Source organism: Megalobrama amblycephala, linkage group LG16 (assembly GCF_018812025.1).
Source record: "Megalobrama amblycephala isolate DHTTF-2021 linkage group LG16, ASM1881202v1, whole genome shotgun sequence".
NCBI classification, from domain to species: Eukaryota; Metazoa; Chordata; class Actinopteri; order Cypriniformes; family Xenocyprididae; genus Megalobrama; species Megalobrama amblycephala.
The window spans coordinates 38381829-38406598 of NC_063059.1; the positions used below are offsets into that span (position 1 = coordinate 38381829).

At 37.0% G+C, this 24770-nt stretch overlaps 1 protein-coding gene and 2 long non-coding RNA genes across 5 annotated transcripts in view; all 3 read left to right on the forward strand.

The window, feature by feature from the left end:
- LOC125248560 (NACHT, LRR and PYD domains-containing protein 12-like) overlaps positions 1-24770 on the forward strand; it is a 1264817-nt gene that overhangs the window by 941127 nt on the left and 298920 nt on the right. The window lies entirely within an intron of this gene.
- On the forward strand, positions 6706-13366 carry LOC125248723. Of its 3 annotated transcripts, XR_007180344.1 has the most exons (5): positions 6706-7750; positions 8937-8989; positions 9226-9274; positions 9400-9587; positions 11758-13366. It is a non-coding gene; the product is annotated as an uncharacterized LOC125248723 (long non-coding RNA). The 3 variants fall into 3 exon arrangements; XR_007180345.1 differs by having other exon boundaries at positions 9226-9587; XR_007180346.1 differs by having other exon boundaries at positions 9229-9587.
- LOC125248730 lies at positions 20933-23452 on the forward strand. Its single transcript, XR_007180353.1, has 2 exons — positions 20933-22413; positions 22504-23452. It is a non-coding gene; the product is annotated as an uncharacterized LOC125248730 (long non-coding RNA).

Below are 24770 nucleotides of genomic sequence, written 5' to 3' on the forward strand. Positions count from 1 at the left end.
CATGAAGGTACCTCACGAAATTGATTTCGGACAGACTTCTGAGGCAGCGTAATGGTTTAATGATTACAGCAATATAGGGCGAGCTTTGGTGAGAACTAAACAAATATTTAATTATTACAGTAGTAATTTCCCGATAGAAATGATATCAAAATTGAAATATGTTGGTCAAAATCATACATTTATACACAAACTGAGCAGCAAACGCAACTTTCGGACGCCATCTTTATTTTAGCTTAACTGTCACAGAATGGAAAGCACAGGATCGTGGGATATCAAAGGCAGTTAAGGATACATCCATGCTTCCTTCAAAAATCGATCTGGGGAAGGTATCTCATGAGACAGGAAGTGAAGCTAACATTGGATTCGGACGTGCCTTTATGCCTTACTACCTTGAAATGTGTCCTCAGAAGGCAGCATTTTCCAGTTTTTGGACGCAGCCTCTGTTTAGTTCCTGTCTCTATGAAGCTCCTCCTTCTGAAAAGCACAATATGCTCTGATTGGTTGACTGGACCAGTGTGTTGTGATTGGTCAAGTGCTTGGAGCGTGTTTGGGAAATGTCTTGCGTGCTAACACACTACTAACTAACTCAACCAGGCCCCGCCCCTTTATTTTGCATATGCCTTGGGCGGGAATTATTTAAATGAGGAATACTGTGGTGTTTTTGTTCCCCGAAGAAAACTCAAGACTACAATGGAGGCGTTTCAGGGAGTTCAGAAACAGTGACACTGATATAGAGAATAACTCCTGCTGGAGGGACTTTTTCAAGCTCAAACAGCAACACTACACACTAAAGAAAGATGAGCATGGAAAAAAAACATAATAGGTCCTCTTTAATGATGGAAAATGGAAACATTTTCATGTAATTTTGTTGAGCCCCACCAAATTGTCATATAGCTGCTATTTTTTGCTCATTTCAGAGGATTGCATAAAGCTTTGGTTATCTAGGGATGTTTTCCATTGTTTGAAGGATGCACAATATGCAAGTAGATTGTAACTTTGGTACCAATTGCATTAGTTTGCTTGATGCTAATATACATAATGCAACATGCACTTAAGCAAAAGCTTGATACAATACAACAAAATAAAATAAAAGGTAACAGGCAGATAAATTGGCACCAACATTAGCGTAATGACAGCTGATGTTTTCTTAAATCAAATAAAAAGACATCCAAAGACAACCAAAGCTTCATGGCATCCTGCAAAAAGGTTAAATTGCCCATTGAGATGCACAGAAAAAAAATCTCCAGAGATGTAAAGTACATTAAAAGAATGAAGCATCCTGTTGATTGCTGTTGATTACCACAGAAAATTGTCAACTAATCACACAAAATTGCGTTTATAGTAATGCTTTTGAAATTGCATGGATGAGGCAAAGCTTTGTTTCGAAATAAATGTTAAAGACACACTGTTTTGAAAGTATTGCCACAAGACTGATGTTGTCTTAAAGGGTTAGTTCACCCAAAAATGAGCATTCTGTCATCATTTACTCACCCTCATGTCGTTCCAAACCCGTAAGACTTTCGTTCATCTTTGTAACTCAAATGAAGATCTTTTTAATGTAATCTGAGAGATTTCTGTTCCTCCATTGACAGCTACATAACTACCACTTTGATGCTTTGAAAAGTTCAGAAAGAGATCATAAAACTAATCCATGTGAATTGAGTGGTTTAGTTAAAATTTTCTGAAGAGACTTGATCGCTTTATATGATGAACAGATTGAATTTGGGTTTTTATTCACATATAAACATTGATCAACATGAACAGAAGTTCAACCATACTTGAAGAACAAGAACAAACCTCATTGGCTCTTGAGGAAGCTCAAACGTGCTGCGTAACGCGAGAATGAACCTCATTGGTTCTTGCAGAAGCTCAAACGTGCTGCGTAATGGGAGAATGAACCTCATTGGTTCTTGAGGAAGCTCAAACGTGCTGCGTAATGGGAGAATGAACCTCATTGGTTCTTGAGGAAGCTCAAATGTGCTGCGTAATGGGAGAATGAACCTCATTGGTTCTTGAGGAAGCTCAAACGTGCTGCGTAATGGGAGAATGAACCTCATTGGTTCTTGCTGAAGCTCAAACGTGCTGTGTACCGCGAGAATGAACCTCTTTGGTTCTTGAGGAAGCTCAAACGTGCTGCGTAACGCGAGAATGAACCTCATTGGCTCTTGAGGAAGCTCAAACGTGCTGCGTAACACGAGAATGAACCTCATTGGTTCTTGCTGAAGCTCAAACGTGCTGCGTAACGCGAGAATGAACCTCATTGGCTCTTGAGGAAGCTCAAACGTGCTGCGTAACACGAGAATGAACCTCGTTGGTTCTTGCTGAAGCTCAAACGTGCTGTATAACACGAGAATGAACCTCATTGGTTCTTGCAGAAGCTCAAACGTGCTGCATAACATGAGAATGAACCTCATTGGCTCTTGAGGAAGCTCAAACGTGCTGCGTAACACGAGAATGAACCTCATTGGTTCTTGCTGAAGCTCAAACGTGCTGCGTACCGCGAGAATGAGCCTCTTTGGTTCTTGCAGAAGCTCAAACGTGCTGCGTAGCGCGAGAATGAACCTCGTTGGTTCTTGCAGAAGCTCAAACGTGCTGCATAACACAAGAATGAACCTCATTGGTTCTTGCAGAAGCTCAAACGTGCTGCATAACACGAGAATGAACCTCATTGGTTCTTGCAGAACCTCAAACGTGCTGCGTAACACGAGAATGAACCTCATTGGTTCTTGCTGAAGCTCAAACGTGCTGTGTAACACGAGAATGAACCTCATTGGTTCTTGCAGAAGCTCAAACGTGCTGCATAACACAAGAATGAACCTCATTGGTTCTTGCTGAAGCTCAAACGTGCTGCTTAACATGAAAATGAACCTCATTGGTTCTTGCTGAAGCTCAAACGTGCTGCGTAATGCGAGAATGAACCTCATTGGTTCTTGCTGAAGCTCAAACGTGCTGCGTAACACGAGAATGAACCTCACTGGTTCTTGCAGAAGCTCAAACTTGCTGCGTAGCGCGAGAATGAACCTCTTTGGTTCTTGAGGAAGCTCAAACGTGCTGCGTAACGCGAGAATGAACCTCATTGGCTCTTGAGGAAGCTCAAACGTGCTGCGTAACACGAGAATGAACCTCATTGGTTCTTGCTGAAGCTCAAACGTGCTGCGTAACACGAGAATGAACCTCATTGGTTCTTGCTGAAGCTCAAACGTGCTGCATAACACAAGAATGAACCTCATTGGTTCTTGCAGAAGCTCAAACGTGCTGCTTAACATGAAAATGAACCTCATTGGTTCTTGCTGAAGCTCAAACGTGCTGCGTAATGCGAGAATGAACCTCATTGGTTCTTGCTGAAGCTCAAACGTGCTGCATAACACAAGAATGAACCTCATTGGTTCTTGCTGAAGCTCAAACGTGCTGCTTAACATGAAAATGAACCTCATTGGTTCTTGCTGAAGCTCAAACGTGCTGCGTAATGCGAGAATGAACCTCATTGGTTCTTGCTGAAGCTCAAACGTGCTGCGTAACACGAGAATGAACCTCATTGGTTCTTGCAGAAGCTCAAACGTGCTACGTAGCGCGAGAATGAACCTCTTTGGTTCTTGAGGAAGCTCAAACGTGCTGCGTAACACGAAGAATGAACCTCATTGGTTCTTGCTGAAGCTCAAACGTGCTGCGTAACACGAGAATGAACCTCATTGGTTCTTGCAGAAGCTCAAACGTGCTGCGTAGCGCGAGAATGAACCTCTTTGGTTCTTGCTGAAGCTCAAACGTGCTGCGTAACGCGAGAATGAACCTCATTGGCTCTTGAGGAAGCTCAAACGTGCTGCGTAACACGAGAATGAACCTCATTGGTTCTTGCTGAAGCTCAAACGTGCTGCGTAACACGAGAATGAACCTCATTGGTTCTTGCTGAAGCTCAAACGTGCTGCATAACACAAGAATGAACCTCATTGGTTCTTGCAGAAGCTCAAACGTGCTGCTTAACATGAAAATGAACCTCATTGGTTCTTGCTGAAGCTCAAACGTGCTGCGTAATGCGAGAATGAACCTCATTGGTTCTTGCTGAAGCTCAAACGTGCTGCGTACCGCGAGAATGAACCTCTTTGGTTCTTGAGGAAGCTCAAACGTGCTGCGTAACGCGAGAATGAACCTCATTGGCTCTTGAGGAAGCTCAAACGTGCTGCGTAACACGAGAATGAACCTCATTGGTTCTTGCTGAAGCTCAAACGTGCTGCGTAACACGAGAATGAACCTCATTGGTTCTTGCTGAAGCTCAAACGTGCTGCGTAACGCGAGAATGAACCTCATTGGCTCTTGAGGAAGCTCAAACGTGCTGCGTAACACGAGAATGAACCTCATTGGTTCTTGCTGAAGCTCAAACGTGCTGCATAACACCAGAATTAACCTCATTGGTTCTTGCTGAAGCTCAAACGTGCTGCATAACACGAGAATGAACCTCATTGGCTCTTGAGGAAGCTCAAACGTGCTGCGTAACACGAGAATTAACCTCATTGGTTCTTGCTGAAGCTCAAACGTGTTGCGTAATGCGAGAATGAACCTAATTGGTTTTCACACTTCAAGCCAACATGCTTGAGCTTCAGTTTACCATATCTGATGTGTGCGATAATGAACATTTATATGTAAATAAAAACAACTAAATTAAATCTGCTCATCTTAAAAAGTGACCAAGTCTCTTCAGAAAATTTGGATTAAACCGCTCAATTCATATGGATTAGTTTTACGATCTCTTTATGAACTTTTTGAAGCATTAAAGTGGAAGTTGCATGGACTGTCAATGGAGGGACATCTCTCAGATTTCATTAAAAATATCTTCGCTTGTGTTCTGAAGATGAATGAAAGTCTTATGGCTTTGGAACAACATGAGGGTGAGTAAATGATTTTTCACGAGTTCACACTTACAAATAATCAGATAGAAAATAGTATGCGTAGTAGTATGCGTATTTGGCGTGCTGTCCGAGGAGAGGGCTCCGAGCTCGGTATTTTGGCCCGAACCCAGATTACTCCCCCCCATTCTGGTTAGTATTCCGGAAAGTAACCAGTGCAGGTGTGAGGAGACGGGGTGGTGGAGGGATGCTGTCAAACTGTCGAGGAATATGGGTGAGTCGACCGTGTCTTATATATATGCTTTCACTCGTGCTGATTGGGTAGATATGTTGATTACTGATTGCTGACAGCTGGCTGAGATGACGTGATGATTAGTCAGATTATTTGAACGTTGCTCCTCCCGAATTTTGTTAATAAAACATCATTTATTTTTGGGTGCACTATCCCTTTAAGGCTAAAAAAACATGGATTACTCTCAATAAATTGAAATTAGGCTAAACCGTTCTTAAAAGGGAACTGCCAAAGCAATGCATCAAACCATATTGTTCCCACACTGTTGCACATTGTCCACATCTACAAGCCACTTACACAGATACAAACTCACGCTCACTGTCTGTTGTTTTTTAATCCTGTTAGTTGTTTTCTCTGAAGGTTTCTTCACAGGAGATCACACACTTGTGCATGTGCAACCTTTCAGCGGCGACACATCTCAGCGTGACATGTCTTCTTGTGTTTATTTCCCTGCGTAGTGCTTGTGGTAGGAAAATAAACACATTTAAATAGACAAAACACAAAGCTCATAGCATGAAATATCACAGGAACACCCTACAATAATGTCAGGTATTTACAGTTTATGTTCTCATGAAACAACGTGAGGCATCATTCTTATCATTTGTACAGTGACAAACAGAGAGATTGAGAACATGATAAACTGGTAAGATTTTGTTTTTGTGTATATTTGAGGGAGATTATGTTTGTTTATCTGTCATACATCACTCCTTTCTAGCTGTCTGTTTTCCCATGGCCCCCAGCGCTGAATGTTCTCCTAATTTTCACTGAATCCTCAGTTGTATCTGGGCATCAAACCGTGCCTCCCACACTGAGACGCATGCAAAACATTTCCGCTCTATCAGAGCGAACAGTGCTGTGCGCCTATGAAAGAGATGCCAAAAAAGTTGCTATTTTCTTTTGAGTAAAATTGTGTATTTACAGTTGTGCTCTTAAGTTTGTGCAAAATTGTAAATTACATTTTGTTTTTCAACTGCTGATTATGCATTGATATTGATATTCCACACAACAAATGATCCTGTTCATAGGCTGTAAGTTGACACACCCTTTCTTCTTCATGTTTGCCTCCTTATAGCATCAGTGACTGTTTGCAGCCTTTTGTTTTATGTATAATATCCAAAACCGAGTGTGTGATCTTTTGAACAGGATAACGTGTGCAAATCAAGTTATTTGTTTGTTCTTGTTTTTTCTCATATGAAAAAAATACTATGTAAATATATTATAATAATATACTAATAATATTATAGTGTTTTTGAACCATACTATAGTAAAGCACTTGAATTAATTTAATGAGGTAATTCTATAGTTGCTGTGATAATATAACAACTATAGTAATATAAACAAATTACTTTACCCAATACTGTACTAAGTTTTCTACAACTATATATTATACTACAATACACTACAGTTTACTGTAGTAAACTACAGTATTTATTACAGTTGATCAGTTCACTATAGTTAATACTACAGTATGCTGTTGCATTCATTAACAAAGTGTTGTAAATATTATAATATATACAGTATACCCCAATTTACTTTAGTTTACTATAGTAAATACTATTTTTTCATGTGGGTTGGCTTTCTGAAATACTCAATTCTGATTGGTCAATCGCAACATTCAGTGGTCAGATTTCCTAATGTCGTCTATCCTTTACAAAAATTAACCATGGTTTTATTATAGTAAAAGTGTAACCATGTTTTCTTAGTGGATTGAATACCATTTGTATATTCACCAGTTTTACTACAAATATCATGGTTAAGCTATGGTTAGTGTAGCAAAACCATGGTTAATTTGTTGTTACCATTGTTTAATAACCATGTTTTTTTTTGTTTGTTTTTTTGCTTTTATTTAGTTTTATGTTGTAAAATCATGGTTCATTTTCATAAGGGACAGCAAAGCTGATGTTGATGATGTAGTAAGAGAACACAAGGATGCAAGATGGCTTATTGGTACGTTCAAGTTCATATTTACCAGGTGGGAAGTTGTGTTTACGACATCAGGTGCATTCAAGTAACCAAGATGGCGATGTACCCTATCTTCATTAATAACTACACAAAAATACAGCAAGGTTTTTTAAATCTAGAAGAACAAATAATGTGCATCAGGTGTGTTTTGCTTTTTGATGTTTTTAATTAATTTCTGAAGCTACTGTAAACCTTATCATTACATATTGTTATATTACAATGCTATATTTTGTGCAGGGAATTCGCTTATTTTGTTCTAAATAAAAAAGCCTGACAATTTCACAACTAAATATTGCAATATGACACGCCCCCAACTCGTACCGAAAATCCCGAGCTTCCCACTGGTATTTACGACTTTGTGGCGACGTTCGTGCATGTTTAACTCGTAAATCTTTTCGACATGACCATAAGAACGCATATTGAGAAAAGGCCATGAAGATCAGTCCAAAATGGTGTAGCCTACTAAAAAAATAATGGCACTACTTTCATGTCGTATCACACCGCTAACTCGCGCGCTCTCTCGTTTCAAACACAACGGGTGCCATCTTGCCTCAGCTATCGGTTGACCTCAGAGAAATAATATAATATCTTTGTACACCGATTCGTTTACATTGTGATGGATTTTTTTCCTCAGCGAAGCTTTGAGACAAAAACGCAGGTACAATTACACAATAATATTTTCAATCTTTTACATCCATTTTTTTAGCCATGTAAATAGCAGAATAACGTTCAGTCAGACACAGATCATAACAAAATAAACTCCGGATTGTTGTTTATTTTGCGATAATGACCACTGTAGGCCTACCAATTATCTGTTATACAGCTTTATTTGGGCATTTTATGATGTTAGTTTTTAAATAATTGTATCTCTGTCTTTAAACCCCCCCGCAAAAATCGTAAATATTCTGTGAGGTATGTAAACTCAACAGACGTATTGTGTGTCAGCAGTCACCTGATAATTCTTCTTGTGAAACAGTTCTTGTGTTCTAGTTACTTCCTCCGGGTTCTCTCTTCCTCTCCTCCTCTGCTGTCTCGTGTTGTGTAGTTGGTTTATGTATGACTGTGGCTGAAGGTCGATGGTTTCGGTATATTGAGGAAAGTGCAGCAGCCCGTTGAGGGATTCTAAACAGATCAACACGCATTACAATTTAATTACTTCCCCTCTTCAACACGCACACAGTCTCACCACAGCAGATCATCGCTCTGATCCGAGTCAACGAGTCCTGTGTGTGTCTCGTTTGTGCTGTCTTTCTCTCTCTTCCCCTTCATCTCAATTATTGATCAATATTTCCACCAGTTTCATTGTTAAAATGGACTCCATATCCCATGATGCCTCCTACGCGGTCATTAAAAGCAGAGTAGTTTCCTGTTTGAGATTATGGATGTTTAATCAGGGCAGATGCTATCAGAAAAACACACACACATCACGTCAGAAAGGAAAAAGTAAATTTAATGCATATTAAGGGATAGAAATTATCTGTGTCAAAACAATTTCGTTGTACTTATCCTCTTGTTAATGCTGTTGTCTATTTCTGTCCATTGCTTTCAGTTTTATTAAACAAATGGTTCACCTAAAATGTGAAAAAGAAAAATCTGGTTCACACATTTGTGACCAGTTCATTCAAACTGATGTCGAATCTGATGGGATGTGTCTTTACATGAAAGTATTTCAATGTATATGAATGTATTAAATTTAAGAGCTACATTACGGTTTAATTTTAAGTTTTGTTTGCTGTTCACCAAAATTATTGCTTTAGCAGACTTGAAATAGCACATTATATTTGTGCAAACCACTTATTTGAGCATTTTTGGAGTTTAAAATTCACTTTTATTGTATGAAAAAGAGCAGCCAAGACACAGAAGAAAGAAACTTATACAAGTTTGAAACAAAATGAGGGTGAGTAAATGATTGAATTTTAATTTGTATGTAAACTATTCCTATAATTCACTTATGCAATTTGATTTAATGACTTGAAAGTCATCTCTGCTTTGAGATACTTGTAAATTAATGTCATCAAGTGTACAAAGTGGTGAAAAATATTAAGGCATAATGCATTTGAGATCTTTCAGATTCTTGTTGTTGCCGTATAATTTCCTCTCATAACAAAATCACTTTTCTTTATCGCACCTCAGCAGACAAGAACAGACAAAGAAAGAGAGACTCTGAGAGAGATAAGCAAATGTAAGAATGTGTACCTTCAGGGAAACCTTTGGGGATCAGAAATGGAAAGGAAACCACTCAACAAAAGGAAACAGAGAAGAAGAGCCATACAACTGAACTGTGATTAAAGCGTCTGTTTAACACAGGCACGACGGCCGCAGACGCTGGTGACGCACTCCTGACCTCTCAAGACCCCGTGATTGACAGGTAATCTCAGGACACACAGGGAGGAGCCCATAGAGAGCAGAAACAAGAGAACGTCAGTCTGACAGAGAGAAAGAGAAGATGGGAAGATAGAAGAGTGTTTTGCAGTGCTGCCAGCAATGACTCAAAGGTCAGATGTGTGTGTGGCTGAATATAAATCAGCTAATGAGGAAAAAAAGAGAAAATGAAAAGGGAAAAGAGTGCAAACCAAACCAGATTATTGAGTAATGTTTGCCTAACACTTGCTTTGGTGTTGTAGATGGTTGCCAGGGTGTTGCTATGCAGTTGCTAGGATGTTTTGGGTTGTTGTTAGGTCATTGCTATGTAGTTGGTATGGTGTACTGAGTGCATAGTGGGTGTTTGCAATGGCTTGCAAAGCAAAGTAGTGGGTTTTAGTGCATTGCTAGGGTGTTTTGGTTGGTGTTACAGGTGCTTGCTTACTAGGGTTTACTTGGGTGTTCATGATGGTATTTGAATGAAAATCTGAACTATATCTTATAGATATAGAACTATAAGGGTGATGATACATGGGGCAACTTTTTGAGCAATGTTGCCGTCAACGGGCAACTAATAGGGCAACAGACAGTTGGCAGCAACCAATCAGAGAGGAGCAAATCTATTGCCAACCCAATAAATACTTTATTATTAAACACTTGTTAGGCACTTTATTTCAACTTTTCAAATGTTTTCTTCATTTTTACTAAATATAAATGCCGTTCCGATCTGAACTGTGATGGGAAAAGGGAGAAGAGTGAGTTTGGCAAACGGCGGATTCGAACCCAGGTTGATCGCGTCAAAAGCTATTTTCTTGTGCCATACTTCTTATGCCATTGAAGACATTAAACAGAATGCGTCTTTTTAGTATTTAACTGAAAACATTCGATGGCTAAATTACAGCCTGTGAACAATAAATTGGACGGTCCCACTTTATATTAAGTGTCCTTAACTACTATGTACTTACATAAAAAAATGAGTACAATGTACTTATTGGGTTCATATTGAATTGCAAAACTCTTTTGCTGCTATTGAGGTGGGATATGGGTAAGGTTAGGGAAAGCTTTGGTGGTATGGGTAGGTTTAAGGGTGGGTTAAGGCGTAAGGGAACGGTCAACAGTGTAATTATAAATGTAATAACAGAAATTAATTACAGATGTAATTACATGCAGGTGTTTTTAAAATATAAGTACAATGTAAAAACATGTACTGTATGTACACAATAAGTGCATTGTATCAAATGATTAATTTAAATGTAAGTACATAGTAGTTAAGGGGGACCAATTGGACACCTGTTGGTATTGTAAGCATTAAATGGGATAAATTCCCTGTTTTGGGTTGACACATGACAACTTACCTTCGTAAAAAGATATAAGTTCACTCTCCTTTTCTTTGCTCCACTGCCTGAGAGGCTGGCGTCTTGTTTCTAGAAACCGGTCTAAATCTCTAAACCGGTCACATGATCGGCTGCTAGCATTCTGATTGGAGGATCTTAAAAAATTGCCCACTACCGATCTATAGTATCCAAATTTGTTGCTCATTCTCAGTGGGAAAGTGCGCAAGCAACATTGCTCAAAAAGTTGCCCCGTGTATCATCACCTTATCTTTATCGTTATAGTTACTGTCCCTGGTGTGAACATGCCTTTAGTGGAGTTTGATTTGAGCAAAGCCCTGAGACAGATAACACATCTCTCTTTCTCAATAAAATTTTTAATTCAAAAGTGCTTTTTTTCCATTGCAAGCTTTACAGTGTATTGCCAAAGCATTTCTAAGGTTTAAAATGAATCTACAACAGATATTAAATGAACAAATTATAAAATAGAAGTACATAAAGAGGTAATCATTTTAGAATTCAATAAAGAAATTAGAATTCAGAATATTTTAGAATGTTCTGTTTTTGTGAACGCATCACTCATTGGTCGACTCATTTCTCTTTTTGCAACAGGCATCAATGTACCTTGCTGCTAATAATATACAATCTCTTTTTTTCACCTAATAAATTCCAAAGTTGTTTATAATTGTCTAATTTTCTGAAGTCAGGATGAATTATTTAAAATTTAGGATATATTTTTCTCCCAATTTCCTCATTATTTTTCTTAGTTTATGGATTTTTTTTTTTTTTTTTACTGTACTCAGGTATTCTCAGCTGTTGTTTAATCTCCGTTTAGGGCCAAATAACATTCAAGTTTACTTTGTGTTTGTGTTGTTTCAGTCCAATAAGTCAGTTAATTTCTTTTTGTGCTTTGATTTGGCTGAAATTTGACTGACTGTTGTTGTCGCTCTCTCTCTTTCTCTCTCTCTCTCAGGTTAAAATAAGCTGGTGTTGAAATGAAAAGATCATTTCCCCAAGGGTTTTGTTCACAGCAAAGAGCTAAGGAACCATGCACACACACATACATACACTATCATATAAAGACAAACAGCTTTAATAACTCAGTAAGTGTGTATTGATTATACAGGCGCCATGTCACTGAGAAACTTCCTTGTTCTGATTTAAAATCAATAAGTAAGCTGAACACATTTTGCAGTGTTCTTGTTGTTGAAGTAACAAATGTGGGCGGGAACATCAGTGGGACTAACGCAGGTGTCAGTCAACAAAGCCCCTAGCAACACCAGCTGTCAACATCTGGACCCACGGCAACCGTGCTTGTTCAATGCCTGGCAACAGCATTTGAGCAACAACTTCCAATCAATGAGAGCATTTAATTATTTCTCATCTGAGCTTAATTTACTCACAGACAAAATTAACATGATCAACTTTTTTTACAAAATGATTGACTTCATTGCAACTTTCTACAACAGTCTATCGTTCTTAGCTGACATTAGGATTAATTTTATTTACACAAGTGAAAAATGAGTCATAATTACTTGCATTTATTTAATGTGTAATTCTATCTATCTATCTATCTATGTCTATCTTTATTTTTGTTATTGTTTGTGCAATTGTGTTTGTTCATGTATGAGAGAAAGAGAGTAATTTGATTTCTCCCCCCTGCATACTCTGGGTAAAAGCTTCTTCTTTGTGTGTGTGTGTGTGTGTGTGTGTGTGTGTGTGTGTGTGTGTGTGTATGGATGCTAAAAATACTCCCAACCGGTGAGTCATCGACCATTGCACCAATCGGTCTTTTCAAGCGTGTCCGTTCTGGCACTATCTGTGCCCACACACACACAACATAAGCCTTTTCATGTAAATCCAGCTTAACAGAATGTTGCTCACATATATTTAGAAAGCCTTTGGCACAAAGCAAAATAAAGATGTTACCTGAATTGAGATTTACACAATAAAGTTTGGAGTTGTTTACAAACCCCTGACCTCTAAACAGTGCCTCTGGTCTCCTGCCAGCTCCATCAGGATGATTTCAGCACAGCTCCTGATCTGAACAGCAGTGTTACTGCAAGACAATCTGTGTGGTGGAAAATCAGTCCTAAACAATGTCCTAAAGTTTTCAGTGACAGGTAATATGTGTTTCTACACTCGAAGTGAAAATGCTCAGAAAATATTTTATTTTTACTCTATACTATACTTAAGTATTTACTATACTTCAACTGGATCATTGAGATTCCACTATAGGCCGGGCTACAGCATCCTCACTTACAGTAATTAAAACGATAGTTTACCATTTCAACAAGTCATTTCAACCCTGTATGATTTTCTTTTCTTCTGCTGAACACAAAAGAAAAGACTTTGAAGAATGTTATTGTCCAATGCTTTTTTGGACCCAATTGACTTCAATTGTATGTATGAAAAGATATTATTCAAAATATCTTCTTTTGTTCTCTACAAAAGAAAGACATTTCTAGAGTTGGAACAACATGCTGGTGAGTAAATGTTGACAGAATGATCATTTTTGGGTTAACTATCACTTTAATGTTGACCAATTGAACATATTGTAAAGTTTTTGCGCATTTTGCTTTGTGGACAAATACATAAATACTAAACCATTTATTTGTGCTTTAGTGAATTTATTTTTAGAAAATAAAAACTACTATTATAGTTTTTGTTCATATTTTGAATAGCTTTTATTTTTGTGCTTTCAATTTTCATTTAATTTGTTACATTTTTAGTTAGTTTTTTATGTGCATTTTGACATTTTTATTAGTTTTATTGAAATATGTTTATTTAGATTTCATTTATTTTTATTTCCGTTTTAGATTTAATTCAGTTTTTTCTTTTTTATTTCCAGTTAGCAATTTGAGATTTTGAAATATTGCTGGCAACTAACTTAAGTTTTTCATCTAATATTTATATTTTTTATTTCAGCTTTAAATGTTTTAATAGTTTATTTTTTAAGCTAACGATAATAACCCTGTTATGCACTCAGCCATGGCTAAAATATGCCTACTAATTGCCCTTGAATTGGTTTTTCTTTCAAATCAAACTTGAGGTGGTAAAACCACGTAGTTAGCTGTGATTCCCCGCAGAGATGAAAGCAGACGGCATCTAATCATCTGCTCCGCAACATGCAAGATTTTAAAGCTAGTTCTGCTTTTTTATGTCACCAGGTCAACGCAAAGTTGAAAGAAAGATCAAAGATTCTCCAGCACACACATTCACAAAAGTCACAAAATGCACAGAGACAGTGACTCTAACAAACATCTTGTTATTATTATGTTCACTAGATTTAGTTGCAAAGTGAAAGTGTTGCTTATTTAATCGGGATTTACAGTACACACACACACACAATCCAGTTTTCATACTTCCAAGGAATCAATTATTTATTGTAACCATCATCATGTTTTATGTTTTGCTAGTTTACTCTCATGTGTTCACATGCATTATGTGTTTTCCGGCAGTTGCGTCTCTGCACGTATTCGTGCTTCAGGAAATGAAGAGCTTTGGGAAAATCAGCTGGTGGTCTCTTACAACCCTCCCGAAATCATGAAGCTTATCTTTTGTTTTATGATGTCAAGTTCGGCTAATCAGTGAGTTAAAACCAGCGTCCGCTCAGGTCACCAGAACAACATTAAAAACTGAGATCTGATAGTAAGGTTTTTAATGGCTCTTTTAACCAACTGCAACTTTTAACGTTAAAATTCTTTATCATATCTCAATTTTATGTTCAGACTTGCTTATTAGTCAGCCAGTTTGAAGAGTGAATTACTGTGAATCTGAATCTGATCTGTTTGTTTGAGCAGGCCGATAGGTCATCTTCTGACGTGAGTTTTGGATGATTCCTCTATGATTTTGTTCGTGATTTGAGATGCAATTATAAACTAAATAATTTGTAGATTGACATCTTGTCATCATCCCAACAAAACACACCAACTTTGACTCAACCAATATTGTGCATTGGGTATTAGACCAATCTGATGATGTTAGTTGTGCAGAAGTTAAACACTTCAGCTTTAATATGTCAGTTATTTCTCCTAGTTAGCAATGTTATTCACTGGAGAATTTTAATTAAGATTTTTCAGATGCTTCTTCTGAGAAATAGACCCTGGTAATCTCACATGCTTTCTTTAGAGTTTCAGAAGAGTTCTCAAGAATACTATCAAAAATTGGAAATCTCAAATGAAAACATTTTTCAGATGAATTCTACTAAGAACCAGTAGGCTAATCATCAGAACTATGCCAACATTAAATGTATATTGACTTTTTTTAGGACATTCCTGGGTCATCTTATTTTGTTGATCCTGGAACAACATTCCTGTCTGGAAATTCAGTCTTAACACTCCTACTCCTAAAACCTAACCCCTACCCATAACTTATCTCTAAAATCAGAGGGAAGTGACAATAATGCTGATGTACATCAATAACACTGATGTAGAAGCACCTAACCCTGGTTGAAAGCTTAATCCTTGTGCATCAATTAAAAAAAGTTACACATTGACCATAGAGGACAAAAATGTCCATGTCCAAAAACTGTCATAAAAATTTGGGGGCACAGACTTAAGTCTCATTTTAAATTAGACCCTTGGGAGATTATTGTTGAAGTAAAAAAAAATTAAAAAGTAAAATAAGAAAGAAGTTATAGAGGTATAAGTTTATAAAAATTCTGAAACATTTTTATATACAGTAAAATATATATTTTATGAAATGTTGAACAACTATTTTTACAACTACACATCTAAACCACACTCTGACATCCACACTAACACACAATTATAGCTGCATAATTTATCCAATTGGCTCTATAATATGCAGAAGCAGAAAACAGGAATAAAGCGAGTATTTCCTTTATAGGCCAAACCTGGGAAAACGGCACAATTTGGTAAAAAATAGTAACATTTTAATTTTGAAGCCTCGCCAACAGAATGAAAGCCTATTAACGAAGATTGCATCATTTTATAGTTAAATGGCCCTGGGATTTAAAATGATAGTTTTAATGGGTTTCGATCAGGACATTTTTGTCTTTAAGGTCCTGAGAGGAATTCTTTTCTGTTACTAGGGTAAAATAGATTTTTTAAAGGAAAGGGGGGTGAAATAGTAAAATTACATACTTTTGCCAAAATTTATGCAGTTGGCATGAATACAGGCAAAACGGTCAAAGAAAAACCTGAAGGACTCACAAGGGTTAAACTGACAAACTGTAAACTTCCCTCAAATCTGACAAAGATGGCCGGGAACATGTACTTGGTGAAATCACGTTCGCCCTTATAAGGTCTATATCAAGCATTTGTCTATTTTATCTATCATTAGGAATTTTATGAAAAACATCTTAAGTTGATGCTCTACTAAAGCATAATGGAGAACTCTATTAAATCCCTCAAGCTATTAAACACCTATGAAGGAGGCTCCTATGAAGAGAAATTATTTTTTCTCTAGGTAAGAGGTTTCTTATCAACAAACATTGTCTGTCTGAGGTTCTTGAGTTGCTCTTTGTGTCTTTGGAGATTTTTTTAAAAAGTTCTTCATATCAGTTTTTGGGTTCTTTAAAGCAACAATACACATGGTTTTCTGAAGAACTAGAACAAAAAGTACTTTATTGAACTTCAATGGCATGTACCCCTTTGTAGTTTACTTGGAACTGCATTAATCTTTAACAGCAGAGGGTTTGAGTCTGTTCTTCAATTAATTTTTTTAGTATTGTGGTACAGTTTGATCTTCCTCATTGTACCGTTTCATGCAATGTTAATTTTTTTGTGTTTTTTTTTACTTTATGTGCTTGCTTGGACTTTTCAGGAGCACCCATCCACCCCCTCGCACATTAACATGTCCCCTCACACGGATGTACTTACACCATCCGGATATCTGACTGCCACATGTAAATTAAACACTCCCTCTGGTACCTGTTGCCATGGAAACTCTCATTAAGAGCCAAGAGACATGAAACATTTGCGTGTGTTCAGACTCCTCAGAGGATGGTTTGGGTCAGTGTGTGCACCTTATCAATATGCTCAATATTATTGGCACTCTTGATGTTTATAATTACATTTGACTATTCAGAACGACAAGCTGGGTTGCCATTTTAAAACATGGCAAGCCTCATACATTTCCATTAAAAGGAAAGTCATAAAGGTCAGAGAAGAAAAAAAAAAAGTGGGTTTTTTATTTGTTTTGTGTGTTAGGGATTTACATTGTAAATGTTAGCATCAAATGTCAGTGTGAGCAAAGAGAAAGAAATTTCTTTTATTTTACCGTTTATTTTGAGCGCAAGTGCACCGTCTGTGTGTCTGTGAAACACAGAATTTGAAATTCTTTCCTTGTGTTCGTTCATGTAAACATTTTGCCTCTTATTTTTTTTGTGATACATTCCACACAATGACTTTAAATGGTGACATTTTCTGTCCAAAAATGTAACGTCACATTGTGATATGGGCAATAGGTAAGCAAAAAAACCTTTTTTCAATTCCGATACAGACATCTCTGAAAAAAACAACGTGGATTGTGTGCCTCTCCTCTCTTCCTCCAGACTCTGGGACCCTGATTTCCAAATGAAATGCAAAATTTACTTTCATCAGAGAAAAAAACTTCAGACCACTCAGCAGCAGTCCAGTCCTTCTTGTCTTTAGCCCAGGCGAGACGCTTCTGACGCTGTCTGTTGTTCAAGAGTGGCTTGACACAAGGAATGCGACAGCTGAAACCCATGTCTTGCATACGTCTGTGCGTAGTGGTTCTTGAAGCACTGACTCCAGCTGCAGTCCACTCTTTGTGAATCTCCCCCACATTTTTGAATGGGTTTTGTTTCACAATCCTCTCCAGGGTGCGGTTATCCCTATTGCTTGTACACTTTTTTTCTACCACATCTTTTCCTTCACCTCTCTATTAATGTGCTTGGACACAGAGCTCTGTGAACAGCCAGCCTCTTTTGTAATGACCTTTTGTGTCTTGCCCTCCTTGTGCAAGGTGTCAATGGTCGTCTTTGGGGCAGCTGTCAAGTGAGCAGTCTTCCCCATGATTGTGTAGCCTACAAAACTAGACTGAGAGACCATTTAAAGGCCTTTGCAGGTGTTTTGAGTTAATTAGCTGATTAGAGTGTGGCACCAGCTGTCTTCAATATTGAAACTTTTCACAATATTGTAGCGTCTGGACCAATCAGGCATCAATTATTCATTATATTTAATGAATTACCCATAACTCACTCTATCAAAGTTCTGTGAACCCATCCCCCTAAAACTGCAACTAGCATCCAAATGTAGCTAAACCACAGGCAGAACTAGGTTTCCTGTTACAGATACTTGGAACTTTTACGATCAGAAAGATTTTTTTAGAGACTAGTGACTCTGACTTCATTCTTTCTGAGAAAGACAAATAAATCGTCTTAATCCTATGTATTCTCTATATAACCACTTGGGAAATGTATAAACATATCCAATTTTCCAATCTCATGACTTTCCTTTTACAGGCTTTATTCTATGTATTAATTCTCTCTTTTTAACTATGTTGGTATTAACACTGTGAGGTCTGAGGGTATCGCCGGCGATACCACCGCGGTTTTTTTCTTACCAGTGTGAAAGAGACTCAAAATACTCCGCTAATGTTGCACATACAATTAAGAGTTATACACCATTTTAATCTGTGGAATATCTTCTTTTATTTGTGTACACTCAGAGTAAAAACAAAATGTTGTGCTTTTTGTAAAATAAAGAAAACTAACATGATGCATGATCTCTCGTCTCCCTCTGAAGGAAGTCCAATCTGATAGTTCTCAGAAAACGAACTGTAACTTAGTGAATACTAATCACAAAAAAATTAGACTTATGTCTAAAAAAACGTTGAAATGGTTTTAAATCGTGTAAGTCAAATCGAAAACAAACATTCTGTGTTTATGTAATCTGTATGAAAAGAGAGCCATGTCAGAAATCCGTGATTCAGCTCATTATCCGCTAATGCGGCCACGCCCACGGAGCCAGCGCTATTCAGACACAAATTCTGAGTCAATACATGCATTCATCGTCTCAATCGTGTATTTATTGTCTTGAAAAGTGTTTTGAATAGCCATAGTTAGCGATCTCCGTCCTCTGTTAGTTCGGTTAGTTCCTGGATTGCCTATTCTTCTTTAGTGCTCAGGCATTTGTGGACTAAAGGTGTACAGAGCGCCCTCCGGCTGCAAGTATGAATTCAAAACACAGTATCCAGCACTCATAGTAATGACAATAAATCCTGAATAAATATACTCTTCTGTATAGAAAATTGACAAACATATGAGAATCCATCAGTATTTCACCAAATGTGCATGCTTTTAAGCTTAAAGCCTATAAGAAATGCCATAGAGGTAACATAATGGTTCAGACACTTTGCATCACAGAAATACATTATATTTTAAAGAATATAATAGAATACCACTATTTTAAATTGTAATAATATTTCACAGTATTGCTGTTTTTTCTGTATGTTTGATTTACACCATGATGAGATTTGAATCATGATCACAGAGGGTTTTTTCACAGCCTACCTGACTGAAAGGCCTCATTAATATTCAAGTCATTTCAGGTCATTATTATGTGATTCTTTTGTGTTCTCAGGTGAGAATCACCCATTATACATGAGGATTCACGCCTCCATGCATACTGTGTTTCTTGACCAAAGATGTTTTAGAAAATTTAAATCTCTCTATTGTTTTATATGAACAAGCAGGCAGCATAATTTTTACCTCATTTTGAAGCAAAAACTCTAGTCTACAACCTCAAATACCAAGAAGTCTTGTGAACAAAGATTTAATATATATATTTTTTGGCTTTATTTCAGTGACTTAAGTTTTTTGTTTTTTCAATAACCACGCATAAACGTTATTCCTTCAAAAACACAAACATGTACACACATGTTCCTCACATATTATGGTAGCCTAGTTTGTGCTGAATACAGTGTAATGACACTTTTTCCATTAATATGTTTATGAACAACTGAAAAAAGCACAAATGTCAGGGCATGTCTAAACTTCTCCAGGGTCCCAAAAATCCTCAGACCCCTGAGGGTTAATGTTCCATAGTTGCAAATGTATAGTTAACTGAAATCGTGAAAAGCGCTATATAAATAAATGTGAATTGAAATCACATTGGTAGCATGTTTGGTATCTACGGACTCCAACTTTCGTTTCCTATTTGGTAATTTATGTTACATGTTACTAACTCTGTGACACATTAGTATTATAAGAATCCAGAAGGTTCTTTTCTCATTCATCCAATCCAGTGTCTTATGCTAATATCTTGCTACAGAACAAAGACTCGTAAATCTTCCCTCCGAGGGGGCAACTCCTTATTGGCTCAGACACCTTAAGAGGGTGTGACATCTTCACCCCTTATATTCACTGATCACAAGATCAAACTCTCTCTTCCCTTTTTACAGAAAAATGCTGATGTAAGATGATGCTGTAAGAACCTAGAAGCTTCTACAGAACCCCAAGCTTGTGCCAGGCTTCGGCCTAGAAACTTCCATTTACCAAAGATCCTCTGAATTCAAACTGGTTCTCTTTCATCAAGACAATATCAACAAAGATTCAACGGGAGCCTCCACAAATTGCATCAGGACAGTTTTAATTCAACTTGGAGAGACATGCAAGTATCAAACTTAGTCTTATTATTTGATACATTGAGTATCCTTACCCCTTTTAAAGAAGGGCCTGTTAAAGGGATAGTTCACCCAAAAATGAAAATTTGATGTTTATCTGCTTACCTGTTTTTGACGAATGCAGTTGGACATAGTGGTGTATTAGAGGTGGTGTATTAGAGGTAAAAAATTATATAAACACTGTTCGGTTTATCGCACAAACCGATCGTTTCGTGTCTTAGGACATCAATGTGTCGTTACGAGCCGCAGGGTTTAATTTGGATTTGTCTGTCGTGTTTTATTTACTCCTATAGTCCAAGTTCCCGCTGACTTGCATTATACCACTGACAGACGGCAGCAGTTGGAGTTAAAAATCATCAATTGTGTTCTACTGAAGAAACAAAGTCACCTACATCTTGGATGCGCTGGGGGTAAGCAGATAAACATCAAATTTTCATTTTTGGGTGAACTATCCCTTTAAAACTAAACTGATGGTTTGCTCAAGGCTGAATGTCAACATTTGAAATATATCAGTCTGTGTGTAATGAATGAATATAATATACAAGTTTCACTTTTTGAATGTAATTAGTGAAATAAATCAACTTTTTGATGATATTCTAATTATATGACCAGCACCTGTATAATATTATTAAATAAATAACATTATTGATAAATTATCAGTAGCCTATATGAGACGGGATATAGTCGTTTATTCATTTGTAACATTCATTTGTATGTTTGTGTATGAACAAGCAGAATCACAGAGTGGTGATCCATGGATTTCAAACAGATAGAGGAATGATAAGACAGGACACACCTACATATCCAACTCTGTTAAAGAACGCTTCACCTGGAAAGCTGTCTTTTGCATACATTCTAATGAGTCATAAACATCTTAAAAGATGTTTTCTGTAGCAATATCACTGGAATGAAGGTTTATGACTGGGCAAGTGCTTAAAGACCCGATTTATATTAGAAAAGCTTTCCAGCGCCTATGTCTAGGCAAACCTGCACATCATTATTACGAGAAAGTTTCTCATTATTATGAGATACTAAGTCATAATTACGAGAAAGTTTTTCATTTTTACGAGAAAGTTTCTCATTATTACGAGAAAGTTTCTTGTTATTATGAGAAACTAAGTCATTATTATAAAAAGGTTTCTTATTATGATGAGATGCTAAGTCATAATGACGAGAAAGTTTCTCATTATGATGAGATGCTAAGTCATAATGACGAGAAAGTTTCTCATTATGATGAGATGCTAAGTCATTATTATGAGAAAGTTTCTCATTATTATGAGATACTAAGTCATAATTACGAGAAAGTTTTTCATTTTTACGAGAAAGTTTCTCATTTTTACGAGAAAGTTTCTCATTATTACGAGAAAGTTTCTTGTTATTATGAGAAACTAAGTCATTATTATAAAAAGGTTTCTCATTATGATGAGATGCCAAGTCATTATTACAAGAAAGTTTCTCATTACTATGACATAGTAAGTCATTATTATGAGAAAGTTTCTCAATATTATGACTTAAAGAATCATATTTATTTTTACTTTACTGCGGCGGAAACGGGCTTCCATAGGGATTAGATCCCAGAACCTCTGGCACGCTTAACAAAAGTTCTACCTCTAGCCCATAAGGTCTTATACATTTTTGAAGTGGATCTATGTATTTACTTACTAATGTAAATACTCTCAAGACTAACAGTAAACTGTATTATAGTAGATGAGGATAAAACTATCACATTAAATACGAGTTGCACGTCATATTTTAATGCATTTATTATTGTACATTTCTGTAAAATGTGCAATCTCAAACACCCCCCACTCCTCAAATACCCTCCTTGGCTTGGAATACAGACAGTGCTAATGAACGACTTTTATAGTCCTTTTATGCCCTTTGCTGTGGTTTACCGCTGAAATACGCTCTCACTTTCATTGTATGCAAAAGAGCCAAAACATTTTGCCTAATACTGTTAGCAAAAAATGATGGATGACAAAAGGCAAATGCACCATGAAAGAGCTGTTCCCAGGTCAGTTACTGCTGTTCTATTAACAATATTAACAGTTACTGTTGCACAGTAATAATAAAACTGATCCTGAATTCTCCATTTATGCCATAGATGTACCAGAGAAACATTGAGAGAGGGAGGCTGTGCTTTTCATTTCCTCTACAGGGAGTATGAGTCACACTAACCTTTCTTCTGTCTTTCACACAGTCCAATCATTTAATCAAAATTAATCTATTTGGGAGTATAAGGTTTTACCATAAACAGATGTGACTGCAAGCTTGTTTTTGTTTTCAGATAAAAGTGATCTGAATCTGATTTTCATGACATGATTTATAATTCATGATCTCTGATAGAGCAAAAATGATTCAGTAAATTATTCACATGCAGTGTTTTGTTCGAAAGTTGTATATATTATAAATGATTGTCTTTTATGCAACTGTAAAGATTAAACAAAACAGCTGTTTTTTACTTTTACTCATTACTTTGAAAAGCAGCAAGGCCAACAGGTCATCTCTCTTTTGAGGTGACACTGGTGTCAAAATCTGAATATTTTTCTCCCAAAACTTTCCTAATACTGTGTCCAGCTCACATCAGATGAACTGAGGAAATTTTTATTGGAAAAGATCCACTCAGACGGAAAACATGCAAGAACTTTCCACTGCACTCCCTGGGGCGGAAGACGGGTCACTGACACTTGTGCATGTGATGTCATTTCATTAGGACAACAAAGACTGATGGTTATGATGAAGGATTTGGGATATAATCATGCAGATCTATGTAAAAGCACACAATCGTGAATTTCGCAAAACCCCCTTTGTCCCAGAGTGAACTTTAGCCCATTCTCAAGGGGATTAATAGGATGAAAAATGTTTCAGGAGTGGATGCTTGAAAGATCTTAATCTTTACAATGACGCCAAGAGGCCTTACAAAATCAAGCTCATCTGCAAAGGGGTTCAGAACGCCTATATGTATTATATGACATTTCAAACTGTATTAATTATGTGATTAACAGCGATTTAATGAGTATGTCTTAATGAAAGTTATTGTGTTACCCAGAAAATCTGTTATGAGGGAAAATTCTTTGCAGTCTTTGACTCCCCCAGGTGGCAAAAATCGGTAAGTGCAAACATGAATAGGCACAAAACCTTCACATTAGGAACATTTTATTTAGTTTACACAAAGTAACACATAAAAAATAAGGTAAAATTTAAATAGACATATCCATGCATGTAGAACAATATATACAGATCATTTTACATATTAATTTTAACATTTTTAAATCATTTTACACATCCGTGTGGATATAGGCCTTTAGTAAGTAAAATGATTTTAAAAAGTTCTTTTTTCAAGTGATTCCAGGTTTATCGCAATGTTCGCAGTGTTTACATCGCATTTAAGGCCTGAAACATACTTCACACAAATACAGCTTCTTGTAACACAAATTCAATTTCCTGCGAGATTGTATTCCGAGATCAAATCAAGTCAAAATTAAATTCGTATCGCAAGTATGTGTTGAATTCAGTGTTACCGAAAGGGGCGCTATAGGACAATTAGCGCGACCAGTCTCTTTCTGCAGTTAATTTCCTTTTTCAGGCCAACTACTACTTGAAGATATAATTGCTGAGCCACTTGGCTAAAGTCGATTATGTGACGATATTTTCAATGAGAGCTGCCAGTAACATGAACAACAAGCTGGCAATGCAACAAAGCTACCACAGAAACGCAAAAGTACACAACTTAATTACGTTATGCATTAGCAATGCGTTGGCCAAACGCTTTTGTATTTGTGTAAAAGTATGTTTCTGGCGTAAGAGTTCATACTTGCCGCCAAGGCACTTTGGAGAACTTTTTGCCGTGGAGCCTTAAAGGATTAGTTCATTTTCAAATTAAAATTAGCCCAAGCTTTACTCACCCTCAAGCCACCCTAGGTGTATATGACTTTCTTCTTTCTGATGAACACAATCTGAGATATATTAATAAATATCCTGACGCATCTGAGATTTATAATGGCAGTGAGCGGGATCCACGGGTATGAGCTGAAGAAAGTGCTTCAATCACATCCATCCATCATAAACATACTCCACACGGCTCCGGGGGGTAAATAAAGGCCTTCTAAAGCGAAGCGCTGCGTTTGTGTAAAAAAAAAGAAAAACCATATTTAGCAAGTTATGAAGTGAAATATCTAGACCACCTTCCGTATTCAACTTAGGAAGAAAATGTAAAACTCTTGTAGTGTAAAAGATTACACTACGTCCTACACCTTCCCTATTCAACTTACGGAAAAAACGGAACTGGCGTCACGTCACTTAAGCTTTTTCTGTTTGTAGAATACGGAAGGCGGTCTGGCGGAAGCAAGATAATTTACTTCATAACTTGTT